The sequence below is a fragment of the Coenobita brevimanus genome, chromosome 15 (assembly GCF_032717465.1).
Source record: "Coenobita brevimanus isolate Jiangsu-jjx chromosome 15, ASM3271746v2, whole genome shotgun sequence".
Taxonomy (NCBI): Eukaryota; Metazoa; Arthropoda; class Malacostraca; order Decapoda; family Coenobitidae; genus Coenobita; species Coenobita brevimanus.
Window position 1 is genome coordinate 35,868,169 of NC_136968.1, and position 9,259 is coordinate 35,877,427.

Below are 9,259 nucleotides of genomic sequence, written 5' to 3' on the forward strand. Positions count from 1 at the left end.
CAAAAACGTATCAGTGTCGCCCGCTTCACATTACTCACACTTACTTTCAAAATCCACTGAGGGAAAAACTGGAAATGGTGACAGGACTTTTGATGCTGACTGTACTGGTGCTGAAGAGGTGCCTACAAGTGGTGGTGCTGTGTAACCTGAGTGGAGCAACCGCAGCATCCACCCAGGGGCCAAATCACCTCGTATTTCCCTGAACCTCGCTGCGGAAAGGATCATCGACTGACTTAGGTGATGCGCTGTCTACCACAAGGGGGCGTCGCATCCCTAAATGGTGTGTATTGTACTGTACCTGTAGGATGGCCCCACAGAACAGATGCTTACCTTTGGTCAGTGGGTCTGCTCAGCCAAACAGGCCACGGTTAAGCAGCAGCAACATTAACACCTGCCAGTCAACAGTTCTTTTACATCATCTCAAAACTGGATCAGAAAATTACTTCTTACAACACTAACCATCCCTTGTTCATCCCTCCTCTCTCCCACCCAAACTCCCAAGTTGTGTAAAACTATAATAATTAACCCCCCGCCCTCTCTCTCTCACACCCACACCCACATCCACCCACAAAAAGCATCTATTTAGCACCAACACATCTACTTTCACTCAGACAGACACACCAGCCCTCTCACAGCACTATAATCACCCATCACACTTATTTTTTATTCTTTTTTTTAAACATACGAGTCCTGCCACATAAAGATTAACAAAGCCCTTTTACTATTACCACTATTACTATTATTATCACTACTACAGTATGACTATTCCTCCTCCTCGTCATACTATTACTACTACTACTACTCCTCAACCCCTCATACTGCTACTACTACTACTACTACTATTACTACTATTTTTCCACTTATAAGGACGTAGGTAGTGCTAGGATCAAGGGTGAAAGTGCCTGACCTCACCCTACACCCACACACACCAGTTCTTGTGATGTTATTGGCTGGTTCTTGATCTTAGGGGCGAGGGTGTGGTGGTGGTGGTGATGGTGGTGGTGGTGGTGGTGATTATGACAATGATTATGATGATACTGATGGTGATAATGATGGTGGTGGTGGTGGTGATTATGATGATGGTGATATAATAATAATAATAATAATATTAAATGATGATGGTAATAATGATTATGGTGATGGTGCTGATGGAAGTGGTGGTAATAATAATGATGATGATGATAATAATAAAGATGATAATGATGCTGGTGGTGGTGATAATAATAGTAATAATAATAATAATAATAATAATAATAATGCACCTGACCTACCCTCCTCCCACACATCTCCCACACACACTAGACCAAACCAGTTACGTTTTTCTTTTTTCCTTCATTACTATGCACGTACAGTAGGTGAAGGTGGGGGAATGTGTGACAGTGTGTTCATATAACCACACTAATTCACCCTCATCATCATCCAATCCTACGTTGCCCCATGAGGAGCGTAGAAGTCCGGGGCTAGGCAAGTTGGTCCTGACATTTAAGATGAGAATGACCAGCCTCACTCATCCCTGAGTGGCATTACATGAGCACTCAACCCCAACCACCCCTTGGATATAAACCTGCACAGGTTCGATCCAACTGGAGCGCAGTAATTACCCACTAAACCACCAGGCGCCATAATTTGGTTATATGGTTACCACCCAGCGTGGTAAATGGTTTCCTGGTGTACAGGAAACCACTTGGCTTGCCACTAAGTGTAGAGTCACCCACAGGCAGAAGGAAGAGGAAAGAATGAAGGAAGGAAACACAGAAAAGGGAGTGTAGAGTCACCCGTGGACAGATGAAAGAGGAAAGAATGAAGGAAAGAAACACAGCGGAGGAAGAATGGAAGAGAGGAAAGGGCAGACACCCAAAGCAGCACTACATCGAGTGAGTGGATGGTAAATAATAATAATAATAATAATAATAATAATAATAATAATAACAGTGAAGAAACATTGGTTATTCATACTCTAATAATAATCACAATCGTTATTATATTGCCGCTGCTACTATTACTACTACTACCACTATTACTGACACTGCTACTACTACCACTACTACTACTGTTACTATTACTACTACTGCTATTATTCCTACTACTGCTACTATTACTACTACCACTACTACTGCTGCTACAACTACAGTACTACCGCTACTACTGCAATAATAATAATAACAAAAACCACATCACCACCACCACCACCATCACCACCACCACCACCACCATCACCACCACCACCACCACCACCAACAACAACAACAAGCCAGGAAATAACAAACAAAAAGTTCTGATATTAATAAGAACAATAACAGTTCTGAACAAATACACTGTAGCACATTTTTTTTGCTGTGTGTGTGTGTGTGTGTGTGTGTGTGTGTGTGTGTGTGTGTGTGTATTTACCTATTTGTAGTATACAGGAATTAAGCAATGCTCGTGTTGTCCTGTCTCCATATCCACATTTATCAAGTCTACCTTTACACACATGAATGTTTTTCTCATGCACCACCTCTTTGTCTAAGTCGTTCCAAATATTTAAGTATTTACCTAATATACCTAATTGTGATATACACGGAATGTACTATGCTCGTGGGTTTCCGTCGCTGTTTCTCAATAAGTCGAATTTAGCTTTAAACTCGTTTAAGTTTTTAGACTGGACGATCTCTTTGTCCAGGCTATTCCATAAGTCTATACTTCTGTAAGGAAAGCTATATTTCTTGATATCCTTCAAGCAGCTTGACTTTTTCAATTTCATTCCGTGTCCTCTTGTTGCTCTCTTATCCCATACAAACAGATCTTCTTTGTCAATTTTATCTACTCCCACCATGGTCCTGAACACTGCAATCATGTCTCCCCTCTTTCTCCTTTCCTCTAAAGAAGGCAAATCTAGTTTTTCCAGCCTCTCTCTGTATGACAGGTCTGTCAGACTGGGGACCAGTGTGTGTGTGTGTGTGTGTGTGTGTGTGTGTGTGTGTGTGTGTGTGTGTGTGTGTGTGTGTGTGTGTGTGTGTGTGTGTGTGTGTGTGTTCTTACCTAATTGTATCTTTACAGGAATGAGTCAAGCTCGTACTGTCCTGTGTCTTAAACCATATTTATCGTACATATCTTTAAATTTGTGAATTGTTTTGGCACACACTATTTCATTCGGTAGTGCATTCCATTGATCAATTGCTCTGTTTGGGAAACTGAATTTCCTTACGTCTTTATCACCTCTCTTCTTATGCAGTTTTTTGCAGTGTCCTCTTGCTGATGCTTCTCCATATGTTAAGTAATCATTTATGTCTATTTTCTCCTTCCCTGATATGCACTTATATAGCATTATCATGTCACCTCTTTTCCTTCTCTCCTGTAGTGTTGGTAGATTCAGTTTATTTAGTCTTTCTTCGTAGCTTAGGTCCCCTAAGCTTGGTATCCATCTTGTAGCGGCCCTTTGAACTTTTTCAATCTTGTCTATATGCTTTTTGAGATGAGGACTCCAGACTACTGATGCATATTGCAGGGTTGGTCTAATGAATGAGTGTGTGTGTGTGTGTGTGTGTGTGTGTGTGTGTGTGTGTGTGTGTGTGTGTGTGTGTGAGAGAGAGAGAGAGAGAGAGAGAGAGAGAGAGAGAGAGAGAGAGAGAGAGAGAGAGAGAGAGAGAGAGAGAAAGCTACCATACACATAGGTGTCGGGAAGGAAAGATCTCACGCTATCTTAACAGCTTTCCCCTTCTCTCTCTCTCTCTCTCTCTCTCCTGGGACACGGCCGGCCATTCATTCAGAGGCTAAAAGCAGTATCCATCATCATCATCATCACCATCACCAGCATCATCAACATCACACCACCACTATCATCATCATCATCATCATCATCATGACACCACCACTATAATCATCATCATCACCACCCACCATCATCAACATCATCCTCACCACCACCACCATCATCCTCACACCACCATCATCACCATCATCATCGCACCACCACCACAACAACAACTACAACCACCTCCATCAACCAAAATAACATCAATATAGCAAGAACAAAAACAAAAGCCAATCACAGTTCAGAATAACGCTACGAGTGCGAATGTGGGGCGATAACCCTTGTACACTGATGCTGAGGGACGCCTTCACGTGGTGGCACTAATATGGCAGAGCTGATCCACTGCCAATGCCCCTCAACTCCCTCCCTGTCCCCCACAAGGATGATGGGGGATGAGGAGGGGTAATCAGCAACAGAGGTCACAATTAAATGAGTTTGGGCTAATGACACTACGCTAGCACCACTACTATCATTAATACAAATACTATCAATTCTACTACTATACTACCACCACTACTACTACTAATAGAAGTAGTAGTAGTAACAGTAGTAGTAGTTAGTAGCAATAGTAGCAGCAGCAGCCATAATAATACCAGTCATAATAATAATACTAATAATAAAAACAATAATAATAATAATAAAAACAACAACAATAATAATAATAATAATAATAATAACAATAATAATACCGTAATATCAGTACCACCAATACACCAACAAATTCTAAACTATCTTTCCCATACATAAACCTGAAGAAATACATAAAATAAGCTAAATCAATCACATAAATCACTGTACAGAGGGACGATCTCAACCACACACTCAAATATGCACGGTCATGCCCCCAACCCCCCCCTCTTGGCCCTCTCCCCCCCCCCCCGAGTCAAGGGCGCCTGGCTCCTTCTGAACGTACGGGGGCGTTTGGGGTCAGAGCCTACGATGAGATGTTTGAACTTAACCTTTGACCTCTTGAGTCCAGTGACGTATTATCGCAACCTTACTACTACTACTACTAACAATACTATTACCACCATCACTACTACAACTACTGCTACTACTACTACTACTGCTACTACTATTACTGCTGCTGCTGCTACTACTGCTAATACTACTACTGATGATGATAATGATAAGAAATAGGACGATAAATTCTTCATGCTATGTCAAGAGGAGAGAGAGAGAGAGAGAGAGAGAGAGAGAGAGAATTATTGATACTACTAATAATAAACAGATATAAACAAAAAAACTCTTAATTAAACACATAAATACAAGCGCTTAAATTGATGTGTGTGACGTGTGTAAGGGAGGATGTTTGTGCGTACATGTGTGCACGCCTACATACATACATACATACATGAAAACGTACATACATACACAGACATATTACTGACATACATAATACACACACACATACATACATATTATTGACATACATAAACACATACACACATACATACATATTATTGACATACATAAACACACACATACATACATACATATTATTGACATACATAATACACACATACACACACATTTACAGACATACATACATATTATACATTCACACATACACACAGCATTATATATTCATGTGCGTATGTGTGTGTATCTTAAAACATCTATACTGGTCTTTCGATCTCTGTCTGCATTTGTCTATGTTAATCTATCTATCTGTCCCTCTTTACTTAACTATATATCTATCTGTCCACTTATAACTATCCCCCGCTCTCTCTCTCTCTCTCTCTCTCTCTCTCTCTCTCCTAATCATATGTATCTACTTATCTCCCCCCCCTCTCTCTCTCTCTCTGACCTACATGTAACCTACACTACTATGAGGAAACCCACACACACACACACACACACCTACACGAGAGAGAGAGAGAGAGAGAGAGAGAGAGAGAGAGAGAGAGAGAGAGAGAGAGAGAGAACCCTTATAAGATGATGACAACCATAATAATAATAATAATAATAATAATAATAATAATAGTATAATAATAATAATAATAATAATAATATAATAATAATAATAATAATAATAATAATAATAATATGCCATTACACAATTAAACTACCAATAAACACAAAGAAGAGGAAGTTATGATGGAGTGAAAGTAAAAGGGAAGGGGACGAATTATTAAAAAAAAAAAAAAAAAATAACCCGGACCTACGCATTTCCGGATCACGTAACTGATATTTTTTTTTAAATCACTTAAAAAACAAAAAACAGCTTCCTAGAAATTCATGGAGACTGAGAAAATTATAATATATGGCAAAATGTGCTTAATATTAGCGAGAACAGCGGAAAATGTCAGATATAAACATGGTGAAGGTTAGAACTGGTTTTGGCGGGAACATGATGGCGAGGTACGATAATTTCAACAGATAAGAACGATAAGAAAACGAACAACGAAGACAATAACAAGTGCTACATAAACAACAGCAACTACTACTACTACTACTGTTATTACTACTACTATTACACTACTAATAATAATAAAGTACTAGAGGCAGTAGTAGTAGCAGCAATAATAGCAATAACAGTGATAGTAGTAGTAGTAGTAGTTGCAGTAATAGTAGGACCAGCAGTAGTAGTGGTAGTAGTAGTAGCAGCGGTAGTAATGTCTTCCTTTCTGTTTCCATCACATTACTTAACACCACACAACAAACGACTCATTATCATCTTCCTCCTCCCAAACCTCTCTTCCTACACTCTCCCTTTCTCATTCTCTCCTTTCACTTCATTCTTCATTACCTCTCTCTCCTTCATAATCATTCTTGGTCTCACTCTACTCCTTCTCACATAATACCACTTCTTACAGTCTCCTTGGCATTTATTCCTTTCTCCTCATTCTCTGATTCTCTCTCTCTTTCCTCCATCAACTCTCTCTCTTTTTCCTTTCATTTCCTCCTTCATTCTATTCTCCTCCTCCTCTACCTCCTCCTTAATTCTCTCTTCCTCCTCCATTCTCCCTTCTTCTTCCTCCTCCTCCTTCATTCTCTCTTCCTCCTCTTTCTCTTCCTCCATTCTCTCCTCCACACACTTTCATTCTTACTGTTTTTATCATTCTGTCTTTGCACTTTCTCTCTCTTACTTCTATTAATGTCTTTGTTGTGCTTCCCCTCCCTTCTCGGGCGTCCTCTCCTCCTCCTAACAATAAAACACACTCACCTGACCTTGTGTATACTTTCACCACACACACACACACACACACACACACACACACACACACACACACACACACACACATAAGGCGATATACGCACACACATACAGATACATAAATAATTAGGCCAGAAACACACACACACACACACACACACACACACACACACACACAAAACTATAAGCCTAAACAGAATCTCTCTCTCTCTTTTTCTCTCTCTCTCGTGGGTGGGGTGAGGGTATAGAAGGGTATAATAAATTAAGATAGGGCAGCGAACTCCCAAGGTTGGTGAAAGTGAGAGAGAGAGAGAGAGAGAGAGAGTAGTACTTTAATAATAATAATGACGATTCTATTATTATTACTACTACTATTATTATTTTTGAGAGAGAGAGAGAGAGAGAGAGAGAGAGGGGGGGGAAATATTTTGATTCCACCCAACCTAGAAGAGCTGTAAGAGTTAAGAGTACAGGGAGAAAGAGAGGAATTGGTTAGTAGACACACATACAGACAGTCGGACAAACAGATAGATATGGATAGATAGATACATGCTGGTAAATTGATAGATAGATACCTACCATCTAATTATAGGAGCTTAAGAACAGAGTATCAAAGCAGAGGGCTCTCCCCCACCCTCCAAAGCCTCCGGGAATCTCACGTACAGGAAAATAGGGAGAAGCAACGCCCTGAAGGAAGGAAGTGCCCGAAGGAAAACTTTATAGGAACGGTGGAAAGTGGATATAGAGAAATAATGGTGTGTGTGTGTATGTATGAGAGAGAGAGAGAGAGAGAGAGAGAGAGAGAGAGAGAGAGAGAGAGAGAGAGAGAGAGAGAGAGAGAGAGAGGAGGTAGGAACAGTAGTACTATAATAATAATAATAATAATAATAATAATAATAATAATTCTCTTTTTATTATTACTATTTTTGAGAGACAGAAGGTAGATAGATAGATAGATAGATAGAGATAGATAGATAGAGAGAGAGAGAGAGAGAGAGAGAGAGAGAGAGAGAGAGAGAGAGAGAGAGACTGATCCACTTTCCACCACCTGTCGTTGCAGTGTTGCCATATTGCCATACAAATGCCATTTTCTCCTTGACACACCGCAATACCTTCTTCTACGTCCACTTATAAAAAAAACTAATTCATTTACTAATTTATCTATCACCCTACCTGTCTATCTATCGGTTTATCCACATATCTATCAGTTTACCCATATCTATCAGTTTATATCTATCAATTTACCCATATCTATCTATCAGTTCATCTGTCTATCTATTAGTTTCCTGAATTAATTTATATCTATCAGTTTACCCATATCTATCTATCTGCTACTTTACCTACATCTATCTATCTATCTATCTGCTAGTCTACCTGTATATCTATCAGGCCAAATCTATCTACTCATCCTACTGTCCACTCTTTCACCCTACACCGCGTCCTCTTACGGCTCTTCTTGATCGGATGGAATTTTCTCTTCCATTCGTTTCCTCCGCTGTGTGTGTGTGTGTGTGTGTGTGTGTGTGTGTGTGTGAGATGAAGTGTACACGTATATGAGATCGAGACAGATAGATAGATGGATAGATAGATAGACAGCTTGAAAGATAGGTAAGAGAGAGAGAGAGAGAGAGAGAGAGAGAGAGAGAGAGAGAGAGAGAGAGCACAATGAGAGGAAGAGAAAGAAAAGATAGGCAGACTTTCCTTCCTTTCCTTTCAGTGGACAAAGAGGTGCAAAGATGACACGATAGATAGATAGATAGATAGACAGATACTAGTTGATGTAGAGTAGACGGCCGGATAGGTGGAGAGAACGAGATAGATAGATAGATAGAGAGAGAGAGAGAGAGAGAGAGAGAGAGAGAGAGAGAGAGAGAGGGGCAAATACAATTATGATGGTAGCTATAGATAGATAGAGGTAAGCAGATAGATAGAATGGCTGGCAGACATATAAAGGATAGATAGATAAATAAATGGAGAGAGAGAGAGAGAGAGAGAGAGAGCCAAGGCGTCGTGTGAAACTACCTGTGAGAAAGAAAGTTTTCTCACTCACGTGCCACTTCCCATAAAGAATCTATCTATCTATCTATCAGTCTATTTAACCCTCTCGAATTTTCCGTCTATTTTGCATACTATACTAATTATCTATCTGTCTATCTATCTATGCATCTATCTACATAAATCTATTTCCACTAATCTATCTCTCTACCCAAGCCTACATTTCATCTATCTATCAATCTACCCCTGACTACATACTATCTATCTATATAAATCAATTTCTGCGAGTCTATTTCTCTATCTATCGAAGCCTA